The sequence below is a fragment of the Desmodus rotundus genome, chromosome 5 (assembly GCF_022682495.2).
Source record: "Desmodus rotundus isolate HL8 chromosome 5, HLdesRot8A.1, whole genome shotgun sequence".
In the NCBI taxonomy this organism is placed as follows: Eukaryota; Metazoa; Chordata; class Mammalia; order Chiroptera; family Phyllostomidae; genus Desmodus; species Desmodus rotundus.
Genome location: NC_071391.1, coordinates 14,873,772 through 14,898,751, shown reverse-complemented (window position 1 = coordinate 14,898,751; position 24,980 = coordinate 14,873,772). Strand labels below are relative to the sequence as shown.

The window sequence follows — 24,980 nt, the reverse complement described above, 5'->3', positions numbered from 1 at the left end:
GTGGTTGCCTTCAAAGGGCCAAAATAATTTTAGGACTGTATAAATGTAACTCCTCCTTAACTGTTAAGGAGTTGAAATCACATTCAGCCCTTTGAAGGCATGGTCAGCGAGGCTGATGAGGTCCCTGGTGGAAATGAGTTTGACACCCCTGGGCTAGAGAGTCATGCCCCTCCCATCTCCAAATGTGGGTAGAGCTGCCTACCTCAAAATCACATTTATTCCTTCATTCTTCAGGTATGTATTCAGCACTAGCTTTGTGCCTGGCCCTGCTGGAGGCACATGAGAGCCTGTTTGGGGTGAGGGGCACCCAAGCCACCTACTCTCAGCAGCTCAGGCAGCACTTTGAGGCACCTTCTGCCCTCCAGCTGGCCCACCACCACCACTGGCCACAGCATCTCAAGCCAAGCACCCGGTGTGCTCAGGTCTGCAGTCTGGAGCCCTGGGGAGAAGTCCCTCCCCTGACTCTGATGGCTTCTGGAGCTTTGCATAACCCATCTCTTCCCATCTTGGGGCTAAGATTCCTGTGAAATGCCAGAGAATCCACCACAATGAACTGGTCTGGCCTTGTACCTGGACAGTCTGAAGAGATGGGTGGAATTTCCTGGTTCAGCATTATGCAAACTAAGGCATTTTGGAGAGGAAGGATGGCTTGCCACTGGGCATGGATTATAGGGCTATGTTTCATTCTCGCCTCCTTTAATGCCTGTTTGGATCCTGAATTGCAGGGAGTTTTGCATATTTCTGGAGGACACAAAACCTGCAGATTAGAAGGTGCTGAGGGGTCCACTCTGCCTTGGGCTCACCTGGTACTTCCCTGGTGGCTGCAAACATCTCACCCTCTGTATTCGCCAGCGTCCAGCCCGGAGTCAGGCACTTGGGGGGCTTTGATCAGTGGTTGGTGAGCAGATGGACAGATGGCTGGATTACAGTGGATTCACTGTAACACATGCTTCTAACCTTGGTCCAAGCTTCCAAGGCGGTTGGAGACACTAGGTTCTGGGTGTATTTTCCAGGGACAATTTGATTTTGGCTCCTGTGCAGCATCAGTAGCTTTCAAGTCACGAAGCGGATGCACAACGAATGGCTTCGAGCTTGTCCCTTCCTCATTTCAGTTGCAGGAGGCAGTGTGGAGTGGGCCCTGACCTAAGGGTGAGATCCTGCCGTCAGATGTGAGAATTCAGACCCCAGCTCCAAGTCTGGGTGACCTTGGCCATGTGATTGAGTCTCTCTTAAATTCTATTTTCTCATCTAGAAAATGATAGCGCTAATAGCAGCCAACTCGTAAGGGCTCTGATGAGCGTTGGATTAAATAATGGCGTTAAAACAAGCAGCACGTGGTAAACACTCAGGAAAGGGTGATGATGGTGTGTTTAATGACCCCCTTAAGCTATTTGTTGAATAAACTTCTCTCTTCCAGACATATTTTTGCAGGCTGCTTTGCATTTTTAAGACAAAAATCATTTTTTAAAGTTGTTATTACAGAAGTAAAACATGCTCCTTAAAAATTCAAATGATCCAGAAGGATTTAAATTAAAAAGCAAATGCAACCCTCCTGCCTCCTATCCCCACGGCCAGCTCTCTCCTTCCCTTTCCCCAGCAACATTCCCAAGTCAGGAACTTTTCTCCTTTTTTTTTTTTAATTCCTAAGGGAAGGAGACAGGTACACATTTAGGAGGGGACAGGGACCAGGTAGCTGTTATGTTGAATTGCCATCCAGGCCAGAAGTCCTGAGGCTGGTGTCTCGGCGGTCCCATTGGCTCCAGGGGCAGCCTGTGTCCTAGAGTCCTGGGGAGGAGCGTGAGGCGTGCCACATTCGGGCCAGGCCTGGAGGGACAGGCTGGCAGAACTGTGTCTGGCCCCACGCCTGGGCCCCTTCTTCTGTCAGAGCTCCAGGGCACAGTTCAGCCCAGGCTGCCACGGTCCTGGCGGGGTCATCACTCACTTCCACACCTGTACCCTGTGCCGCCACACTCCTTCCCCATCAGGAAGAGGCCAGGGCCTACCTAGCACACCGCCGGGCCCAGTGCATCGCCGGCGCTAATGGGCTTGGGGCAGGTTTGAGTTTTACCAACACGAGAGTGCAGAATGTGCCGTCTGCCTATCTTCCTCTAGACCCGACTTGCTCTGTGGCTGAGCCCTCTCTGCCCATTTGAAGGACATTCCATCCCAGTCACATTGGGGCGAGGCTTGCCCCCTAGGGTTGTGTAGAGGTCCGACAGTGTGGGCTTTGCCAAGCTCTCCAGGGCAAGCTGATGCAGGCTCAAGTGTAGCATCCCTGATGGCGACAGGCAGGTGGCAGGCCTACTGGACTGTGATGCTGTGGCACATGGAAGGGGTGCCGGGGCCCTGCTGGGGGAGGGGGAGGTGCTGGGGGCCATGAATGACTGAGATGTGACTTGGGGGAGGGGAGTGGATTCCTAGCAGTGGGATTAGCACATGCAAAGTCCCTGGGGCATGAAAGAGCAGGCGCATCCCAGGAGCTACCCTGTGCTGCTGGGGTGGCGGGAGAAGAGGGCATGAGGAAGGGAGGGGAGAAGCAATAGGCCTCCTGTGCTCTGAGTTCGGGTTGCTCCCCAGAAGTGCTTCGGAGCCTTGAAAGGGTTTATGCAGACGGATGAGGTGGGAAGATCCGTGCCCTGGGCAGATGGTGGGGAGGGTGGAGCTTGAGGTTCCTGGATGGCAGCAGGTGACAGGCTGTCTTCTGGAGGGCAGGGCTGAACCTGCAATGGATGGGGAGAAGGAGGCAGGGTGGAGCTGGGACACCCCAGGATATGGAGTGAGCATTTCCTCAGGGGAGCCGAGCCAACTGAGTACTGGAACCCAAGGGACCATCTCTGTCCCTCTCTGTCCCTCTGTCTCAGTGCCTCGGAAGCATTCTGTAACTGTCCTGAACTATAACTGTTACAGAGCAAGGGCAGGGGTGGTTCCTTCACGATAAATTATTACAGAAAGGATTCCGCCTTTCTGTCTCTGGAGGTTCCTTCCCCCACGCCTCCACCTGCTAGGTTCGCAATGCCCGCCCCCAGAGGAAGGACGTCTCTCAATGCCAGAGACTGGTGAAAAGGAAAGGAATTGTTTATTTAAAAGTTACACAGACTTAGAGTAATGGCCTAATGTCTTCAATGAGATACTAAAGTCCTCTAGAATACCCACAGATGCACAGTCCTTCCCTCTCCCTGTGCCCAGTCCGGGGTACCGTGTCTCAGGAAAAGATGTAGAAGTCCGTGATTCAGGCTCCCGGCACCATCCGCTGTGTGGCTGCTGCAATCTCCAGTTAATCCAAAGCCGTGTGGCACCTTCTCATGGCCCACCAGCAAGAGTCCTCTCTCCCCTTTCTCTATGGCTGCAAAGTCTCTCCTGCTGCCTAAGCCGCGTGGCAAGAAGAAGCACTCCAAAACCTCGTGGTCCTCTTCCTTTCCCTCAGAATCGCGGGGTCTCTTTTCCCCACTTCAGAACCACATGGACCTCTATCTATCTACTTGCTTCAGAGCCTCGTGGTTCTCCCATTTACTTCAGAGCCACGTGGTCTCTTCTTCTCTCCTAAAACCTTGTGGTCCTCCCCACTACTTTGAAGCCGTGTGGTCTCTCTTCTTTCCTAAAACCTTGTGGTCCTCCCCACTACTTTGAAGCCGTGTGGTCTCTCTTCTTTCTATGGCTGCCGGGCCTAGGTTTAAATCCCAGTGCCCATCTTCCTTTGCAGCCCCATTTCCGACTCCTCCTACAGTCAGCTACACCTGCCAGCATCCCTGTATTCTTCCAGCTTTACTGGGCTGCCATAGTAAGTCTGGGCAGGTGTGGCCCCATGGCATGGAGCCAATCATCTCCACGCTCTCACACAGGCCCTGTAACCAGGGGGAGTTACTTCCCAGTCCCATCCTGGGTGGAATTTGGTCCCATCCCCCTGGCTCAAAGCATGGCCACAGCTACTTAACACATCCATGAAACCAGTTAAAGGTTATAGATATGTTAAATGACTGTGCCAGGGGTTAGCTGCAAAGCTCTTGCTACCCAAAACAACTCTGAATGGCCCTGTTCCATGTGTCCCATCCCCCTTGGCTCAGGCCTGTGGGGGTGAAGACATCCTACATACATTTTTCTAATATTTCCTGGACACCCTGAGTCCTGGACCCCATTACAAATCCCTTCTTGGGGCCCTCCTCTTGGCTGCACCCTGCTTCATAACTGGTGTCTGTGTTCACACCTTCCGCCCCAAGTCTCCATGTATTGTCCCTGGGGTGGAGGAGACCTAGCTACCATGTGCACGGCTGGGCTCTTGACCTGGAGTGGAGGCACCAAGAAATGCGAGAGCAAATCTGGACCCCTCTGAGGGTGCGGTTAGGTGGAATTTGGGAGGATGCAGGAGGGACCCAGGTGGATGACCGTGTGGGTCAGGAGGGGAGCCCCGTGGAGAGGAGGTAGCTGAGGCAGCCCCTAGCCCAGACCAGTCCAGCCCCCTCGTCAGAGGCCCAGCTTCCCTCGCTGCCTTCCCAGGGCCAGGCAGGCACATGAAATACAGCCGGGGCCTCTCCCAGGACTGGGGCTCTTGTTTGGGAAGGGGCCTCCTATGAACTCATCCTGTGGTAAGTCCAGGGCTGAGAGGAGGGAGATTGCAAACCACAGCCAGGATGCTGAGCCCTTGGAGAGGCCAGCATTGGGGAAAGGGAGGGTAGGGCACTCCCTTAGGGTGGAGGGTGGGGCAGATTATGAAACAGGCCACTGGCTAGAGGGCCAGGCTGGTCCCCATTTGACTGGCTGGGCAGCTGCTTTGGGTTGGCAGCTCCTGTTTCTTCTGCACCCACTCCCGGGGCTAGTTTGGGCTAAAGTGGACTTGCTTGGAGCCCTGTGATGCCAGCCCTGGCCTAGCCCATGTTCACTCAAGTATCACGTTAGCCCCAAGCAGCAGTCGGCATTGATTTGCGGTGGGCTCAGAGCAGCTGCGGTTCCCACTGAGGAGGTGGCAGCTAGGCCCTGCCCACTAGGTCCCCTCCCTCAGGAGAGCTCAGGCCTTCTGCTTTACTCTGAGTGTAGATTTAACTCCCACGGAAAATAATCAGCAAGGATGTGTGGCCTCATAGACTAACTGGACTGGGAGGGGTTTCAAAGTCATCTGTTTTCACTCCTTGAGAAGTCCTCATTGAGCCTCTGCTTATATACCTCTTGTGACAAGGAGCTCACAACCAACTGAGAGCAACGTTCAGACTGCTCTGAAAGTTATTCTCCTGCTTTGCACAGGCCCTGGGCTTGTTTCTTATCCCTGCCACCTACTATGTGGCCTCAGGCAAGTGACTTACCTTCCAGAGCTCTGGTCTCCTTTTGTCTAAAATGGGTTTCATAAGTACCTGCCTTTCACTGTGGAGAGGTTTAAGTCAGACATCTTTACAACAGTGAGCAGTTTAAACCTCCCCAGTGCATCACTCCGGGGCCCAGACAAGTCTTCTCTGCTGATCTCCAGGTGCCACGCCAGTCATATCACCAGGATAAATGCCCATCCCTCCCTGGCACACAGTAGCTGCTAAGTACGAGACTGGTTTCCTTGTCTCACCCCTCAAGCGGACCCACCAGTGCCACGGAGACAAAGCCAGACCAGGTCCTTGCCTTTTGTCCTCACCCCCCGACCCCATACCACAAGATGCCCTGAGCCGCCACCCAGCCCTGCTCTCCGGAGGCTTCCGGGAGACCCAGCTTCCTGCAGGCCTCCTCCCTCATGCTGCACTATCCCCGGGCTCCTCACGCTGCTGCAGAACCCCACCTCCTCACATCTCCCAGAACCCCACCTCCTCACACCACCCAGGCTTTGCATCAGGTTTTTAAAGAGGTCAGCTGGTGGGTTTGCCCCCCTTCCTCCCATCTTATGGGGCGAGAAATAACAAGGAAGTGCCGTGTGAAACCCCAGGTGGAGACGGAGTTGTGGAGGCTGGCGGTGACCGCAGGGCAGCCTGCCACTGCCACCACGGGGTGTGGCCGTCACTCTCAACCATGGGCTTGGCCCCTCTGGACTCCTACTTCGTTGGCGATTGTGCTTTTCTGGTGATGTTCTTTTTTTCTTTTTAAACAGCTTTAAGGAGGGAGAATTTATGCACCATAAAATTTGCTTGTTTTAAGGGTTTGCTTCAATGATGTGTGGTAAATTTACAGTCGTGCAACCACCCCTACAACCCACTTTTAGAATATTTCCATGACCCCCAAAAGAAATCTGGTACCTATTTGTCATCAGTCCCTGTTCCCACCCCCGGCCTTAGGCAACCACCAATCTCCTCTCTGTCTCTATAGATTTTGCCTTTTCTGGATGTTTCATGTGAATGGATGCATGTGTGTGGACTCCCGTTTTTTCCACCCTGGTGGGGGCCGGACGACTTCACTCAGTGGTATGCCCGTCCTCCCACCGCCAGCCGCAGCCGTCAGGAGCTTTCTTAGAGCTGGAAAAACTCGCGGAGACCCTGAGTGCAGTCTTTACTTCAGTGCAAGCAGTGAAGTGCAGGCTTGTACCCTATCGCGCACCAGGACCCTCTGACATCCACTTTAATACACGCAGTGCCGCGCAGCTCCCCGTCCCCAGGAGACTAAGGAAATCCCCGTGTGCTGACCACATGCAACGTGCCAGGATCGCTGATGTCATTTGATCTCTGGCTCCATCCTCTGCGACGTAATCATTTTACAGCTGAGGAGACGTCAGCTCCGAGGGGTTGAAGCGTCACCCGAAGCCACACAGGAGGGTTTGTTAGGCAGAAAGTCTCACTCTGAGGCATTCCGCCGGCTCTGGCATCACAGCGGGGGTTCTCCATTGCTTAGAGACCCTGGGAGCAGCCTGGAACCCAAGGCAACTGGCAGTTCTGGGTTGGTTCAGGGTACTTCATGGTGGCCCGGAATTTTTTCCAGTCCCCAAGGGTCCCATGCCTTGTACACTATGACAGCGCAGGGGTCTGGACTCCCCCAGGAGGACTGCAGCAGCTCCTGAGGGTTCAACCTGGACCTTGTGGACCCTAGCGGTTCTGTGCAGCCCCAGGGACTGTAGGGCAGCTCCAGAGCCCCAGGGTCCTGCTTTTTATGGCTGCAGAAAGAGGACCATGCTAATTCATGGTGGACAAACCCCTTGACGGGGAAAAGGAAGCCGCACGGAAGAGAGACTGTGCCGGGAGGTGTGCGTACAAGGCTTATGCAGTAGGGAAGTCCAAGGAGATACGGCTGGAAGCCTCCTCCCTCCGGGGTCCGGGGAACTGAGGACTCTGGACTCCTTAGGATTTATTTCCTTCTGGAAGGCAGAAAATTAACCACTGCAGGGAGGTCTGCGGGAAAGCTGTCCTGACTTGCAGGCCTGTGACTTGAAGAGGCCTGACACTGTGCCTGTTGCCTGGATACGAAGCACAATTCCGCAGGGCCTTTGGAGCAGGTGCCGCGCTTGGGCTGGGGCTGCTGCTGTCCACGAGGGGGCAGGCATGCCTCCCTCACAGACCTCCAGGGGCTCACATGGGTGGGGCCTTCCCTGTGGCATCACGGGGTTCATGCCAGCCCCACTGCTCCAGGCCAACTGAGAGACTCGTCTGGACCTTGGGTCCTGAACTTTCGGAATGGGGACGACACCACCACCCGTTTCACGGCAGGGTGGTGGGGGGTTGAGGTGCTCAGTGGGATGGGGGAGAGCCCTGTGTGGAAAGCCTGAGAACACATTCCCACTCTACATGGGAGCTGTGTGTTCCTGGGCAAACTCCATACCACGGAGCCTCAGCCTCCTCATCTGTAGGGAGGACGGGTCTAGCACCGTGGAGAACACACGGTGGTTTCTCAGCGAATGTTAGTTCCACCCCCAGCTCCCACACCCTTAACCAGGGATGGCAGCCAGGTACGGCAGCCAGATACACCGGCATGAGGAAGAGGGTGGTCCTCATGAGATGGGACCCATCAGGCCCCATAAACGTCAGCGATCTTTGCCTTTATCTTGGAGTGAAACCTTCCTTTCTACCCTGGGAAGAACCAATGCGATAGCTTGGCTAGCTTGGTCCGGCGCTGTGCTTAGAGTTTTACGTTTATGACCTCAGCCGTCCCTACCACACTGTGAGAGACTACTCTGGTGATCCCATTTTACAGACAAGCAAACTGAGGCACAGGGAAGGCAGTTAAGTTGTCCCAGGTCACAGGACTAGAACAGAGCTAGTTTGCCTTGACTGCAAAGCTTGGGCACTAATCACCTCTCTTCACAAGTATCCTTCTAGAAATTTCCAGGGGAGAAAGAGTAAAATGGTGAGGTGGGAACCAGCTGGAGAATTAGTTGGATGCTTGCCACCCGGCTGCGGGTACATCGCTTGCTCTTCGAGTGCCAGTCCGGCCCACCTGGCACTTCCCAGTTGGCAGCTGGGTGGAGAGGATATGAGACGGAGGGCAGGCAGGGGCTGGGTCTGACCCAGGATGGCCCCCTGGACCATTGGAGGGGCCCCACCCCTCAACAGCACGGAACCTGCTGGGACTGGACCCTCCCCTCTGGTGGGCCTTTTTTGAGAGAAACTGGGGAATGGGAGGTGGGGAGTGTTGGGGCCTCCAGTCTGAACAAGAACCATTCTGCCCACACGTTAAAGGAAGAGGCAGGAGGGAAGCCAACCTGGGAACTGGGAAAGGAGGAGGGGCCCAGCAGCCACTGACCCATTCTGCTTTTCCAGCCATGTGGGGCTCAGCATGAAATAGGGGGGCAGGACCCATTTTGCCACCCCCACTGCAGCTAGATTTGTCCCGGGGCAGGGGTGGCAGGCCCTGAGCAGAGCCAGGACCCCTGGAACCAGCCCCTGTGCCCCAGCCTTCCTGTGCCCTTGTGGGGCTCCCAGCACTGCATGGGGCTGGAAAGCCAGACCGCCAGCCCAGAGCCAACCTCTCTGATGCTCACGCCCCCAAGCAGAGCTCCAGGCCTGCAATTAGGAAAGTAGCGAAGCGCTTAACTTTCTCTGGCTATGGGCTTTTCAGTGGGAAAAATAATCTTGGTCTGGAGGGTAAAATAATATTTACTCTGCAATAATACTCTCTGGATAGGAGCAAGTCTAGGCCTTGGGGCTGTGGGGTAGGAGCAGCCAGGGGGTCTGCCAACTCCTGCCTGGTCCCTTCGGAAGTCTCTTCTCCCCTCCACGCCCCCTGGCCCTCAGCCAGGCTAGCTCCCCAGCTCATTTCACAACAGCGCTGACTCCCATTATACAAATGAGAACAAGAAGCTGTAACATTCAGTGTGTTATTACTGGTGGAGCGCTCGGCCTGGGCCATGAGCTCGTCCAATCTGTATAGTTGTCTTGGGAGTCAGGCTTATGCCCTCAAATAGATCCAGCTTCAAGTCCCAGCTCAGTAGCTTCTAGCTCTTGACCTTGGGGAAGTGGTTTCATTTCCTGTGAGCCTCGATTTTTCACCTGCGAAATGGGAGTGAGGATAGCTGCCCCATGCGTGTTGCGAAGGTGAGCCGTGGCGTACATAAAGCACCCACTCAGTGCCCTGGCTCCTAGTTGTGCCTAATAAATGGTAGGTTGTTTCATGAAAGACAAGGCTCAGATATGTGAAACAACAGCTATTCAGTGGCAAAGCTGAGATTGAGACCCTGGGGCAACGTGGCCCTGTGTGACCCAGGCCTCCAACTGACCGGCCAGGGAGGGGCCCAGGGCAGGACCTGGGTGGGCAGGGAGGCCCTGTCTGGCCCTCAGAGGCACAGCCGTTCAGACACAGCCTTGAGATCCAGAGGGCCGCGGGGAGGCCCCAGTGCCTCTGTCCCCACACCCCTTTGTGGAGAAACAACCCGGCCATTCTCTGCTCCTTGTCCCATGCCACAGTGATCTGTACCACTGGAGGCTGGGAGAAGAGCCCCCGGCTCACTCCAGGGGAAAACAAAGAGGGAGGTCAAAGCTGCTGGCAGCAGGGCAGGCTCCAGCTACGGAGAAGGAAGGGGGCGTTGGAGTCAAGTTGGGGGTGTCTGCGCCAAATCCCCACTCCCCCTCCCCCCCCACACACAGTGTAAAAGGACTCCTTCTGGGTTCTAGTGCAGACGTCACCACTGGTGACCCTGCTGTGCAGCCTGGGGAGGCCCTGCCCCTCTCTGGGCCCTGTCTGCCCATCTCCACTATGAGGGCATTGGAACTAAAGAGAAGGGGCCACTGCCTAGGCTGGAGAAATCAGGGAAGGCGTCGTGGCTGAGGAGGCGTCGGGCCAGGCTGTGAAGGGTGAAAAGAGGTTCTTCAGGCAGACAAAGGGAGAAGAGGTATTGCAGGTCCAGGGTGTGGCACCTGAGAAGACCTGGCAGCTTCCGAGCGTGGGGCTGAAATGGTCCTTTCACAGTGGCTTCAGCTGCCTCAGTGACACATGCTCTTTGTAGGAAAAACAACATAGAAATCACCTGAGTGTAGAGAGTAAAAGAACGTCGCCCACAGGCAGTTAGTTAATAGTTGGTACAATGTCAGTCCTCTGTAATATGATTAAGAAAATGTTGTTTAAGCCCCTAATATACAGAGCGTCTCAGATTCTGGGCAGACAGGAGAGAACAAAGAACTGTCTTCTGGAAGTGGAGCCAGGCCCGAGCCAGAGACAGACGGACAGCATTTCCTGGGGGTGGGGCAGACGCATGGGCAGACGCTGGGGGAAAGGGATAGCAGTGGGGCTGCCAGGGATGACAGAGGAAGAGTCTGCGTGAATGGGGCTTCTGGGAAGTCCCTGCGCCTGTCATCTGGCAGAAGTGGCCACCCTGCCGCCAGGCAGCCGAGGGGCCCCTGTAGTGGCTTAACTGTGGCTTCTTAAGACGTCTGGCAGCAGCGTGCTGCAGGCTGGGAAGGGCCCCAGGACACTGTGAAGCCACTGCTGTGATCTTGGCAGCTCTTTAAGTGTGGTTCCTCTTCGTGGGTGGGGCCTAAGGGCCAACGAGGGTGGGTGGCCCGGGGCTGGTGGCCTGTGCCAGGGCAGTGGGTCAGCATCAGCATCAGAGGGGACTGTCCACTCTTTGACCTCCAGGCCCTAGACACAGTTGAGGGTCTCTTTCTGAAGTCAATCCACAGCCTCCTTTGGCTCCTGCCTTGAACCAGCCCCTCACACCATCTCACCAGAGCCCTTCTCACCTTAATGAGGCGGGGGAAGCAGCTCACGGGGGAGCCCCAGCCCCCCCATCTGCCCTAGACTGTCATCCTGGTCATCTGGGGCCCCTGGGGAATGCCGGTGCCTTGGAGGGCTGGAGGAGTGTGAAGGTCACAGTGACCACCTGAACCATTATCACCTTAGCTATGAAAACAGGATGGGGTGTCCCATTTCCTTCACGGCCCCTGCAAGTCTGTTAACAGTAATTATGAAGTTATGGGGAATTCCCAGGCCTCCTAATTAGTGTTAATAGGGGCTGGGTGAGTTGGCCATGGGAAAATAGATGCCTTTGTTTCTGTTCTACAAATTAGACCACGGCACTCTGCCTTTACACGTGATACAGCCATGTTCCCGTCTCGCCGCCCTCCTCACGGCCTGAACCCCTGGGCCGTGCACGTGCCCCCTGACCACCCCGTTCCCTGGGTGCACACACAGCCACTAACACACATGCACACACACCCAGCAGCACAACAGACTTCAAGTCTTTGGGTCCTGGGTTAAGACATCACTTTGCAAAGCAAGCACCAAAACCAAACGGCATCTCAGCCACATTCCTGGCTCCCCTTGGCAATGTCATTAGTGGCCCTCCACTCCCATGCTGCACCCCACCCCAGAGACCCCGTGTACCCGCCTCCCCAAATTAGATTGTATTAACAAACCATCACATGTTCCAATTAGTGAGATGAATGAACCTGGCTGGGTGAGCAGGGTAATAACGCCCTCCTCTTCCCGCTAACAGGCAGGGGCTCACTCCCCCAGGAGGGAATGAGCCAAGTCCCCTCCCCGTCTCTCTGATGGAATAATGAGCTCTGAGTCTCTACCAAGCCTGTGGAAGCTCCCCACCCTCTGGGTCTGTGGCCATCCTGGAGGAGACTTCCTCCAGAGCAAGCAGGAGGGAGGGAGTGCAACTCACATTTATTGGGCAGTGTTGGCTGTTGGGCCTGTGCTCCGGTCTTCTGCCTTGGGGGGTGCTTTTTCAACCGACTTGTGAGTACCCATAGGGCCTGGGGCTCCTCGCTGAGCCAGGGGGTACACAAAGTCTCAGGAGTATCCTAATAGATCATCAGTTCTTAAAGATTTGGAATACCTTATTTTTATATTTAAACAACTGTAGACATATTTTGAAGTACAATGCAAAAAAAGAAAAAAGAAAATCTATATAATATAGGAGAGTCACAGGCAGGTTTGCTCCTTTCTTCTCTGGGCTGGGTCCCCAGATGTGCAGGGGCTGATGGGGTTCCTTCTGCTGCCACTGCAGGACCTGAGGAGGGACAGTTTGTGAGGTTCTAAGGCACAGCATAATGCTGTGTGATGTTGGACAAGCCACTAAACCTCTCTGATCTTCTGATCCCCTGCATGACAGGATGGTAGTGGTGATAACCCCTCCCCAGGGCCAGCGTCACAGGTAGGCAGCCTGGGCTGTCACACAGGGCCCTGTGCCTGGAAGGGCCCCACACTTGGTTTAATCCTCTACTATTGCCTGCTTGAAATTCTTAACAACTAAGTAAGAGAATCCCTCCTTTTTACTGGGCCCTGCAAATTATGTATATGGCCCTGCATCTTTCAATAAAGTTTTAGCAAGTTTTCAACAGAAATGTGTGAAAGAGGCCCACACAGATATTCCTTCCTCCCTCCCTTCCTTCTTCCCTTCGTTCCCAAGAGCCCACTGATCTCTGTGGCAGGCACTGTGCTAGATGCTGGGATTCATCAGTGAAGCAGCGAGACAAGGGAAGAGGAGAGAAGATAAGTAAGAGGAAGAAAACACTATTGGAGACGTGTCAACTACGAGGAAATGGACAGTAGCTGGAGAGGGGGGACTGTTTCAGGCTGGTGGGGGGTGGAGGTAAGGTGGTCAGGGAAGGTCTCCCCAAGGAATCTGATGAGAGACCTGAATGAAGGAGGGAAAATGCCATGTGGAATCTCTAAAGGAAAGACAGTCCCAGGCAGAAGGACCAGCATGTGCAAAGGGCCTGAGGCAGGAATGTGCTTACCATGTGGAAGACACCAGTGTGGCTCTAGCTAGCTAGAGTGGGGGGAGAGAGGAAGAGTGGGCAAGGATGAGCTCAGTGGTATGGCGGATGGGGCTTGTAAGCTGTTGTGCGGGTATGGCAGGAGTGACAGCGGGGAGAGGACTTCTTCAACCGGAGCTGGATGTTAGTGGTCCCTCATGGATAGTTGCCTGGAGGCCACAATGTCAGGGGGAGAAGGATGGGGGTGTCCCATTGTCCTCTGCACACTCAAGGGCATGTGGCAGCCCCAGGGTCCGGGCCTCTGAGGCTCCATCTCAGACAAGCTGCGCGGTCAAAGGCTAACCCAAAGGCACCCTGACCTCGCCTGCGCCAGAAGAGCCCTGCGACTGGCCAGTGTGACGCAGCTTCCTCCGGAAGCCTCTCGTCCCCTTCTTCCAAACAAAGTCCAAGATGTGAGGTGTGAATGCCAGGAGGCAGGACAGCTGGGGCAGCGGGGGCTGGAGGCTGCCCTCTGCTTGTGGACAAACAGAAAGCCTCACTCCCTGCTGGCAGCCCAAGTGCAGAGAGCCACAGCTTCTCTTCTTCTGCGCCACATACCCTGGGGGAGGGGCGTCACCGCCCTGAGACCCCACCTCCTCATCTGTAAGTGGAGAGATTGTTAGTGTTGATGTGAGGGTTAAATGAGAGGCAGATGAAGCACCTAGAACATCTCCTGAACATGGGAAATACTTCTCGAGACCTCTTGGGTGCAGGCGCCCAGCCCGAGGGTCAGCTCTGAGCCACAGGACCTGGCCCCAGAGCACCTGAGAAGCGAGCTGCAGAGTGAGCTCAACAGAATCTTAAGATCAAGCCAGCCCATGATGCCGACGACCTCAGAACCTGTGGTATGACTGGGGGTGGGTCCTTGGAGCCACCATCTCTATAGTGAAGTGGGTGGACTCAAGGGCCATGGTGCCCCCAAGCCTTGACATTCTCTGAGATGGGAAAGCAGTGGGCTCCTCCCTGAGGCCCACCCACCAGGACAGTGCCACTCCTCTGTGGGTGGGGGCAGCCCCTGCTTCACCTTGCCTTCCTTGAGGGCTGCCCAGAAAAGGAACTAGCCTGCAGGCCTGGGGCTCCTGCTTTCGCAGATGGGAGAGGGTCAATGTTGGGCACTTGTTAGGAGCCCAGACTGCCTGGGTTCAAATCCCAGCCCTGCCACTGCCTGGCTGACAGTGACTTGACTTCCGTGAGCCTCCGTTTTCATGATTAAAAATGGGCAAAATAATAGCATCTAACACACAGAGTTTGGGAGTCAGGGAGAGCCGCATCTGGCACTCACAGCTCTATAAAGTACGCTGCGTTCTGGTGAGCTGCTTCCACAGCTCTTTCTCAGGCCCCGGCTTCTCGCCCCAGCTTCCCTCTGAACCTCTGCTGCTGCCCCCAAAGGCCAGTCTGCCCAGTGCCCTCCCGGAGTGGTGGGGCAGTAGTGGCCTGGTGATAAGAACAAGGCATTCTGGGAAGAAAGGATTTCTTTGAGCCTCACTGGTGAAGCCAAGCAAAGGATCCTTAAATCCATATTTCAGAGGGAAAGAGGCCCTAAACTGGTGTGCAGTAACTGAGAGCCAGGCGAAAGCCTGGGGCTTTAGAATCCCCACAGGTCAGCTCCAGTCCTGACTCCGCTGCTCACAAGACCTTCAGGGGCTTAATCCTGGTCTCCTCCTCTGTGAACCAAGGATACGCATACCTCCCAAGGTTGTAGGAAAGCTTCAATGAGATAGATGTGAAAATGTGTATCCTCCCCCCACCCCAGAGCCCTGCAAGGCAAGCAGACACGGGGCCTGTGCTGTTCTCAGCGCCCCCGTATTCCATTCACCCCCACTGACCGGGGAGCGTCGCCTGCCCTAGGGCGCCCAGCTAGGAGAGGGCTGACACCTTCAGTCACTTAGGAAGTGAGGTCCAGGGTCTCTGTCAGGTTTCTCTCTTACTGGAACACCTACCTTGGAAAGTCCGATCTGATGTCACTGCATATGACTCGTTCCCCATAGAATCTCTTCTCCAACAGCATTTGCTATGCAGAACCACACCCAGGAGGGGCTGTCGTTCACTTTAGCCCTGCTGCGTGGGTCTGCCTGGATGTGACCCAGATCTGCACAAGAGGTCAGGGCCCTGGTGGCTGAGAAGTCACCTTACAGGGGCTCAGAGGTGCTTGTTCGAGGTCACACAGCGCCTCAGGATGGGGTCTGACTGGAGCCCAGAACAACCATGTTCTAAAGCCTGCTCCACACCCCCGCCCCTCCCCAACCCGAGTCCCTGGAAATCCTGACCTTGCCCCATGAACTTGCTGAGCCTTTCCCTTGCTTAATGAATTACTGGGCAGCCAGGGGGAAATGAAACACCTGCCAGGCTCTTCCTTTTCCCAGCAAGGAGGCTCCCCAGGACCCCTGTTCTCAGCAGGGCCCCGACAGTCCTGACGTCGCCTTGGGCAAGCCAGCTTTGTACAGCGGTTCACACATGCAGAGCTTCTAAATTAAATGTGAGCACTGCCTGCTGGGGGTCATAGGCCCAGGGCAGGGATTTATGTCCAGGCCTCTGAATGAGGTGTGCCTTAAGAGAAGTGTTCCAGCTGACGTAAGCAGGTAGCTTTCCACCTCTCCGGGAAACCGTCAGTGTGTGTGTGTGTGTGTGTGTGTGTGTGTGTGTGAGCTCATGCACATGTACACATGCACATGTGGGCATTTGGAGAAGGGAAGGAGAGTGGACAGAGGCAGAGAGGCGAGACTCTGAAATGGAGAGGCAGAAGGACAGCCGGGCACACAGGACCCAAGGCAGAGAGAGGGGGACTTGGTCCAGTCCCAAAGCTACCTGGATGACCATGTATCCTACACTCGAACCCAGATCCCCAGATCCAAGGGCATTACATTTTATCTTCCTCGGGAACTGAGGAAAGGTACCAATCAGACTGATTTGGGTCTGGCCTGAAGCCTCCTTCCCAGCCCTGTTCTCAGCACCCCCAACCTGCCACACAGGGGACACCAGGTCGTTGGCACCTTTACCGTCTGTGCTCTGCAAGGCCACTTAAGTGCGCGGGAGGGGTGCGTGGGCTTCCCTGCTGTGCTGGCGTAGCCCGAGCACCCTGAGGTGCGGTGTGCGGAGGGAGCCACCGTCCCTCCACCGCCAGAGTGTACGGAGTTTCTGCAGGGCCTTCCTAAGTCCCGACCTCTCTCCTTCGCAGACATTTCTTAGCTCTGGATGCTACAGACTGAGCTGTATATGCGTTTTTTAAACGATGAGGTCTGCTCATCAAATATTCAGACAACCATTTCCACGACTAACAGGACAATACCTGAATTCTTTCCGCCCACGAATGGAGCCAGTGACGCCCAAATGTTGGCTCAGCGCTGGCACTGGGAGCCGTGAAGCCGTGGCTCAGGGTAGAGGGCAGACAAGCAGCAGGTGTGGCTGGCTTCCAGATGATTCTGTGGTGAGACGCAGAGGCCAAGGCCACCCAGGTAGCAAGTGGGAAAGACAATTGCACCTGGTCGCTCTGACACCTTTGGTCACTCTGACACCTTCGGTCACTCTGCTTGCCACCTCCCCGCAGAAGCTCAGGGAGGGCCAGGATCATGCTCAACATCACACGATTGGTTAGTGGCAGAGCAAGGACGAGACCCTGAATCCCCCTCCCCCATTCCCACCACAACACTCTTTTCTAGTGGTTCTCCTGCTTCTGGAGAGGTTCAGCCCACCAACCCTGGGACATCTTTGATATCCTCTGAGCCCAGATGTTGCAGCTAACCGCCTAGGTTCAAATACCAGCTTAATAGCTGTGTGTCTCTGGGCAAGTTGCTTTACTTCTCTGTGCCTTGTTTTCCTTGTCTGTAAAATGGGCATCATAATTGTACCCACTTCATAGATTGTTGTGAATTTGAGTTAATAGACGCAAAGTGTCTAGGACTACTTGGCACATAGTAAGCCCTCTAAGTGTTAACTCTCATCACTGCAAACATCACCATCCACCTCCCCTCCCAGATCCTGCCACAAGGTCCACCAGCCTCCCTGCCCCTTGTCATTGCCATCAGACCTCAGCAGAACGGAGACGAGGCCTTCCCAGGCACAACTGGCTAATCAAAGGGCACATCCTTGGCTTATAATATGCTCGGCATCAGTCGTCAGTCATCTCTCATCCATGAGAGCCTCAGAGAGGGGAACAAGGCCTGCAGCAAGCAGGCCAAAAAGGGCTGCCCAGACACACTGCCATGTGCCAGACATGGCAGTGGCCGTGGCCGAAGGGTCAGCCTTCTCCACCCCCCAGCAACCCTTGTGCAGCAGAGCCCTGCTCCCAAGAGTTCTTGGCAAGGAGGCAATCCATGGGGGCTTCCTCCTGGGTCCTGAAAGGGCAGTGGGGTCAGGCCCCAGCCCCAGGGGGTGACCAGCTCCAGCTCCCCTGGTTCATTCAGCCCCCTGGGTCGGACAGCTCTACCCCATGCTGGTCAGACCCTCGCATGCCCCACTTAGCGCTCTTAGCCAGGCCTCACCAGCTCCCACGAGGCAGGGCCAGGGCCCCTCTTCCTACAGTTTGAGTTAGCCTTTCACCCAGGATGTTTTCATTGCCGAGGGCACTGCCCATCATCCACGAGGGCCTGCTTTGACCCCCACGGCAACCCTGTTCCATCTTTGGCCCTGTGTTTGCAGTGAAGCTGGTGAGACACAGAGAGGTGCTGGGACTTGGCAGAAGCTGCACAGCCTGAACACAGGGCTGGGACCCAGCCATGTGCGTGCTCAGCTCCGTAGTCTCTCTCGTTCTTCGCCCCCGCACGACCAGGGAGAACACATTCACTTCTAATCCTCTACTTTAGCCCACAGTGAGTCCCTAAATATTCCTTAAGGTCAGGGATTTGCAAGCTTTTTTGTAAATGAAGTTGTATTGGCCCACAGCCATGTCCATTCATTTATGTGCAGTCAGTGGCTGCTTTCTCCAACAAAGCAGAGTTGAGTCGTTGTGACAGAAACCATGCAGCCACAAAGCCTAAAATATTTACTATCTAGCCCGTAATGAAAAAAGAGTTCCTAACCCTGCTATAGATGAGTGCTTGGCACATCCTCTCATGTCCTCTTCAAGTTCATGTCCCTTCTCTTGGCCCCTCCACTCCTGCCCATCATCACCAGCCCAGGGGAAGAGCAGGGGCAGGGCGGGGAGAGGGGAGATGTCTATTCCATTGTACAGATGCAGAAACCAAGACCTGGAGAAGCTTTATTTCTTCATATTATTATTTATTATTATTTTGTCAAAAGGCAGTAGAAATCTTTTCAAGCTCGGTAAGACCAATACTTGCTCATCCCTGAAGCTCCCGGTGGGATTGCCCGCCCCCTTCCCGGCTGGAATAACGCTGTTTGGTGGGATTGGTGAGCCGGCTTCTGTGGAGGAGTAGAGCGGCTCCTTGTTCCCCTTTGCCTGAGACCCAGACCTGTCTCCATCCAAGCCCAGCCTCTTCCCTGCCCCCACCCCTGACCTGCATCTTTTTAGGGCTCCTAGAAGCAGCTGGGTGATGTTTTACGGGGAGGAAAGACAGCAGGGCTCTCTGACTCCTTCCTGTCCATCTACTCAAGCCCCGGCCCCCTTTGATTAATTTTCTTCTAGACTTTTCTCAAGCCAGGCAGAGCGCTCTGCATGGTCTCTGCTTTTTAGTTTTTTACCCTCCATAACTTAAGCTTTAAATACCTGTATTCATCCCTCCCTAATTCAGACCAGGTGACCAGAATCAATTGCGGTTGCCCTGGGAAGACCTGGTGTCTCTGATATTTATTGCCGAGCAAATGTAACCATGAACATGAGCCTGCAGGGTCGGGGGGTCAGGGGGGTGGGCTTGATTTCTGCTCCAATGACAGTTCCTGGGCCCTGGGTGTTTCAGGGGGAAGCCTTGCCATTCTGCCCCCCACATAGGAAACCTACTATCTCTGGTGGTGAAGCTTCAGGATAGCCCAGGATCACCCCACTCTGAGAGGCCACCCCTCCATGCTGCATGCAGGCATCACTCAGGCAGGAAGGTAGTGAGGCAGGACCAGTAGTGAGGTCCCCTCACTAAACACAGGCAGGCTGAGATCCAAGCAAGTTCATTGGGGAGAGGAGCAGACAAAGTGAAATTGATAGGACATTGACAGCAGCCTGGTGTCATTGAAGGAGCTGAGAAATCAGCAGCAGAATCAGGGCACAACAGCTGGGTTGAAGCCCGCCTCGGACAGTAGCTGTGCCATCTCAGGCAAGTTCCTTAATGTCTCTGGGCCTCGCTCCCCATATATATAACCCTTTCTGCCCTGCTTGCCTTGCTGGATCGCTGTGAGGATCAAGCAAGAGCATAAAAATAAAAGGGCTTTGGGAGCTGTAAAGCCTCAGAGTACTGATGGAAAGAGCCGTGTTGTGAGTAATGTGACGCAGAGGGAATTTGATTAGATGCAGGAGGAACTTCCCTACTTAAGGAGGAGACGTCAGAATGGGGTGGTACCCGTGTGCGAGGCTGTATCCGTCTGTCTGCTTCTGTACTCATGTATCTCTGTGTATATGTCTGTACATGTCGATGAGCATGTAACTGTCTGTCTGTCTGTGTCTGTACTGCTGTCATATGGGTTTCTGGGTATGGGCCTTGGTGTAGAGCGAGTCACTGAAGCCAGACCTTGAGGTGACTCATCTTTATTGCCTCTTGTTGGAAGACTTCCCTCTTGCCGTCCTATCCAACTTGGGAGGACAAAGCACCAGGGTAGAAAAGGACTTTAAATTTGACTGATTGATGAATTTGGTATTGTTAACACCTTTCTAAATTTGGGCTAAGAAGAGCTAAGAGGGAGAGCGCCAGCTCTGGAGCAGATAGCTCTGGAGTGGACTGCTGAGGCCTGACCCTGGACACCCATGCTTACCTCCGTGTGCTGCTTCCCCTCTCGAGGCCTCGGTTTCCACATCTGTAGCTTGGGGGCAACACAGTCTACCTCCCAAGATTGTTGTGAGGGTTTAGTGGATTAGCCCTTAGCCCAGCGTCAGGCCTGTAGAAAGGAATTCCTACCTGCTGGCCATTGTTGTTAGTAGCTACAAGCATTGTTTCTGGCCGTGACTCCTGACACATGTAGCAGAAAGAGCACTGACTTTGCAGCCACAATGCCTTGAGTTCAAGCTTGCCATTCAGTGGCTGTGTGGCCTTGGGCAAGTCACTTCATCCCTCTGACCCCAGTTTTCTCAGCTGTAAACTGGAAATAGTAATAGGCCTGCCATCCTCTATGATCTGATCTCACAGGATAAGTACAGCCACAGAAGCCAGGAGCCCTGGGCACCCTTTTCTGCATGGTGGGGACGTGGGGTGGGGGCTGCTCTGGCAGGAGTTCCCAGGCTCGCTCACCTCCTCGCTCCAGCTCAGACCTGTGACCTTTCCCACCCAGTTCTCAGGCCCCCCTGTAATACCCGTGAAGCCATTAAATATTTAAATCCAGGCTGTGTAGCAGCCAAGTTACCCCAGCAACAACCCTGAATATTTTGGGATGGATTACCAAGGTTTTCAAAGGGCCTCTTGCAGCTCCAGGCCCAGAGCTCGTTTGCTTGAGGGAGGGCAGGCCGGGCTCCTGCTCCACACCAAGGCCTGGAGACGCAGTCGTCTGTGGGAAACAGGCACAGGGCTCGAGGCACAGAGAAGGTTGGACTTCACCGAGTTTTCAGAATCTGCACTCGATCCCGGAACTCATGTCTGCCAGTTCCTTCTCTTCACCACTTGCTTGTGCCCGGTGGGCACATTGCCTAATAGGCGGTCAGCCAGCAGGTTCCCTGGCACTTAGCAGCAGTGCGCCTTCTGGGGTCTGACCCCCGGGGCTGCTCCTTCCCAGCTGGGCCTCCATGGGTCGCTTACTCACGGGCTCTGAGCCTCAATAACCCGGGGATCATTCGCCCTTTGCAGATGACACTGGAACCGTGTTCAGCGTGGTTCCTGGCCCACATGGAGCAGGAGCAGGTACTATATTGATAATAATCTGTCCAATACCCCCTTGTGCCCTCAGGGGACTCAGAGGAAGTGGGAGGCATAGCCCTGGCCACCAAAGGCTGGTGGGGAGGGTCTGGCAGCAATGACACATTCAGAGGACACATCCCTCCCCACCCAGATCTCGGGAGGCTGAGTTGGCCTCCTTTCCCGTAGCCCAATGCCTCTGCCATCTCCTAGGACCCGAGCATTCCCGCCACTGTCCAGGAGGATTTCCCAGGCAGGCCCACCTGCCCCTGCCCTCCCAGGGCCCTGGGAGCCCTGTGAGCTCTGTGGTACTTGGAGTATCTGCTTATATCCTTCTTACGCCTGCCTTTCCCCAGGCCCCCAGGTTGGCAGTCAGTGAAGCTTCCCTGGAGGGCTCGGCAGGGACAGAGGGCGGCGCAGAGTCAGCCTCAGGAGGCGGGAGGGTGTCCTCCCTTGACCTCCTGGCCCCTCCCAGCCCTGGAACTCAGCCCCTCTTCCTGCTTCAGCTGCGCTTCACTGTTGGACACCACACTGGTCTCGGACTCATGTTCCGAGACCAAACCCTGTTCCTGACACACACAGTGACCTTTACTCTTCTTGCTCACACCCAAGTTCAAATTGCCTGGGTTGCCTTGCCTTCAGCATGTAGGTCGTGGCAAGTAGTAAAAGGCTCTGCAAGAGGATGCAAAACCTTGGTGCCCAGCGGCCTTGGCAATAGGGCCGTCTCAGTTCAAAGGCAGGAGCACAAACTCATTGCCGGTGTTGGGGATGAGCACTTTGTGTGGCTCGGGTCCAGCCCAGGTCCATGTGGGTGTGGGAGCCATGGACTGTGGTCACTTTGGGGATCGGCAGGCCCAAAGGCCCCGAGGCCACACCTCTGAAGGACAGCCAGGGCTGAAGGATGAGGAATCCTGCTTTGTCCCAGCGGTTCCTCCAACCTACTGTGTTACGTCAGGCCAGAAATTTTATATCTCTGAGCCTCCGTTTCCTCACCAGTGAAGCAGCAGCGCCCGGCCCCTGGGTGGTTGGGCAGATTCGGTGAAGTAATGTATGTAAAGTGCTTTCAGAAGTCACGGTAAATTAAGGTGGCAGTCTTAGTTGCTTGTCTTGAGCGGTGAGAAAAGCAGCAGGCTTAAAATCAGGAGCTCCTGGCTCCAGCCCTGCTCTGTGACTTTGGGCAAGACCCCACCACTCTCTGGGCATCGGCATCCCCAATTTGGAAAGAAGGCATTGGAGGGATCCCTCACTAAGGCACTTTCTTCTTTGACGATTCTCTGATAGAAACAGCCCGAGGGAGTTCTGGGTGGGGCAGAGGAAAGGGCTTGTGGCAGGGGCTGAGCGCCCAAGTCCCAGCTCAGTCGGGGTAGACCAGACATGTCCTTCCAGACACTGCGGTGCTGTCTGCCTGCTGGAGGTTCGTGAATTAGCATGTCTAGGGACCAGAGGAGGCTGTCGTTAGGATCCCACTGCACCCAACGCAGGTTGCCTCCTTGTACTGTTACCCCTCAAGGTGCCACTCCCGGGAGCCTAATTAGATTCTATCCCCCACTCAGCTGTGTCCACGGTCCCCTCGTTCGTGCCATTGCCAGGCATGCTGGGATTTAGGGCCAACTGCTTGTTTACCAGACCGTCTGTCTCTGGGACGAGGCCCAGCACGGGAGGGAGGGGAGACTATACGCTGGCACAGCCAGAGATCAACTAAGTCCTTCCCCCTCGTCTTTGAACCTGATGGCAAGATCACTGCTATTCTGACCAGCCTCCCCCACCCCATCCCGATGAAGGAAAATGAGAGTCTCAGGGCCAGGCTAACCTGGGAGTCAGTTCTGACTCCCAGACCTTTCTAGCCTATTGGGGACTTACCCCAGTTTTGCCATGTATAATGCACATTTTTTTGCCCAAATTTTTGAGGGAAAAATAAGGATGCACGTTATACACGGGAATTAGCACTGAAACGTGGGTGCGCATTATATACAGCAAAATACGGTAGTTTCCTCACCTGTGAAAGGGAACAAAGCTAATATCTATTTTGCAGAGCTTTTTGGAAGATCAATTAAGATAGTTACAGGTAACCGCCCTTGGTACAATGCATTCTCATTGGGGCCCACTGAATGAGTGCTGGTCCTGCCCTACCCTTCCCACACACAGGCCTCCCCAGCTTCCAGTCTCCCCTCCGGCACTTCTTTCTCTCTCTCTGGGCATGCCCAGAGCACTTGGTTGATGTGGCTGTTAACACTCCTCTCCAAGTACCAGGTTATTGATCTCACCAGACCTGAGTGAGTCCTTGGTCTCCGTGCCTTGGACCAAGCCCAGGGCTGGCACTAGTAGGCGTCTGGCACACACAGGAAGGAAGGAACTGGATGTGCAGCCGCTAAAGTGCTTTCACCTCCATCATCTTCACGTCTCTCAGTGACCCTGGGAGTTAGACCGAGAATCCCCATGGCAGAGATGAGGAAACATAGGCTCAGGAGCTGGAGAGGGTGGCCTAGGCCTCCTAGCTTGTCAGGGCAGAGCCCCTGATGGTTGGAGCCCAGGTTTTCCGAGGTCAGGCTGGTCCTGCACCACAGTGCCCTCTCCTGGCAGGGTTGTGTACAGCACATTTCTCACTCTACAGCAGCCCAGAGGTACATTTACTTCCTCTGAGGGGGGCTTCCCTCATCGCTCATGCCCAATGCCTCCTTTTCTCTCTCTCCAGAAAGCATGCCCAGGGGCTCGGGGCAGTGAAAGTAAAAGGAGTGATTTATGAATTGAGCTGTTCTCCTTAATCAGAGAACCCCCCCAGGGCCCGCTCTGTACAGATGGGATTGAGACGCCATCTGGGGCAGTGGGAGGGGCAAGATTAATAAAGCTGTCTGGCCCTCGCAGAGGCCTGCAGAGGAGAACCCTGAGGCGCTGCCTGACCTCGCCTGTCTCTGCCCCTGTCTGGGCCTCAGGGCTCCCATCTGTTGAGGGATGGCAGGATCGGGTCACCCCCCAGAGGCCTCTAGCTGGCACCAGGGAGGATGCTAGCTGGCTCCCTGGGACTCTGCCTTTCTGCCCGACTCAGGACAGAGCAGTACTGGGTTGGAGACTTTAGGGACCAACACATAACACTCACTCCCTCTGGTGTCCTGTCCCCAGTATCATGTCCACAGACTAGTGTTTTATCGGGAGCTCTGCTTTGGAGTCCAGCACACTTGGGCCTGAATCGCGGTTGTGTCTCACTAACCATGGGCATGAAGTCACAGTCTCTGAGCCTCGGTTTCCTCATCTGCAAAAGGAGGTAACACACCCACCTCCTGGGTGAGGATTATACAAGAGGATACAGGAGACTTTCTTAGCATGGCCTGGTGCATGGTAAATGTTGTTGTTAGCTTCTTACCACAAAACCGCAAGAATTAACTTGAATTTCGGGCCACTTAATGGGGAGATGTTTCTCTCCATCCCGAGTAAGCCGTGTGTCCATGCTTCTCTCCCACGCTCACCTCCGTTGATGACTGGTGAATGTGGCTGGAGCATCCACGTATTCTCAATCTGTGGTGATGCTGGTAATAATGGCTGTCCATGGCAACTGTGCTTTTCAGACTCCCAAGTGCTTTCACATTATATCACTTCATTTTATGTGTTTCGCATCATGAATTTCTATAACTACCTTTGGCTTCAAAACTGAGCTTCACAGCTTTCAAAGGAGAACCTATATCTCAGGGAGGATAGCGACTTTCTGAAGGTCTCCAGGGGTGGGGCCACAGCAGGCGCTGTCCGGGCTGTGCGGAAGTGCGGTGATGGAGTGAGCGTGGAATGACGTGAATGGGAAAAAGGAATCTGAACCGGCACCTGAGACCCAGCAACCCTCTGCTTCCTCCGTACTGTAGCCCAAGCTCCCCCGGCCTCAGATTTCTCCTGGAACTTGTCCTCCAGCCCAGTGTGTGAGCAGGACCCGGCTGTGGAGTTCCCCAGAAGTGCAGTAGAACAGGACTCTCTACCCGGGCCCATT

General features: G+C 54.8%; 1 protein-coding gene across 8 annotated transcripts in view; it reads left to right on the top strand.

Moving 5' to 3' along the window:
* TSPAN18 (tetraspanin 18) overlaps nucleotides 1-24,980 on the top strand; it is a 163,305-nt gene that overhangs the window by 115,447 nt on the left and 22,878 nt on the right. The window lies entirely within an intron of this gene.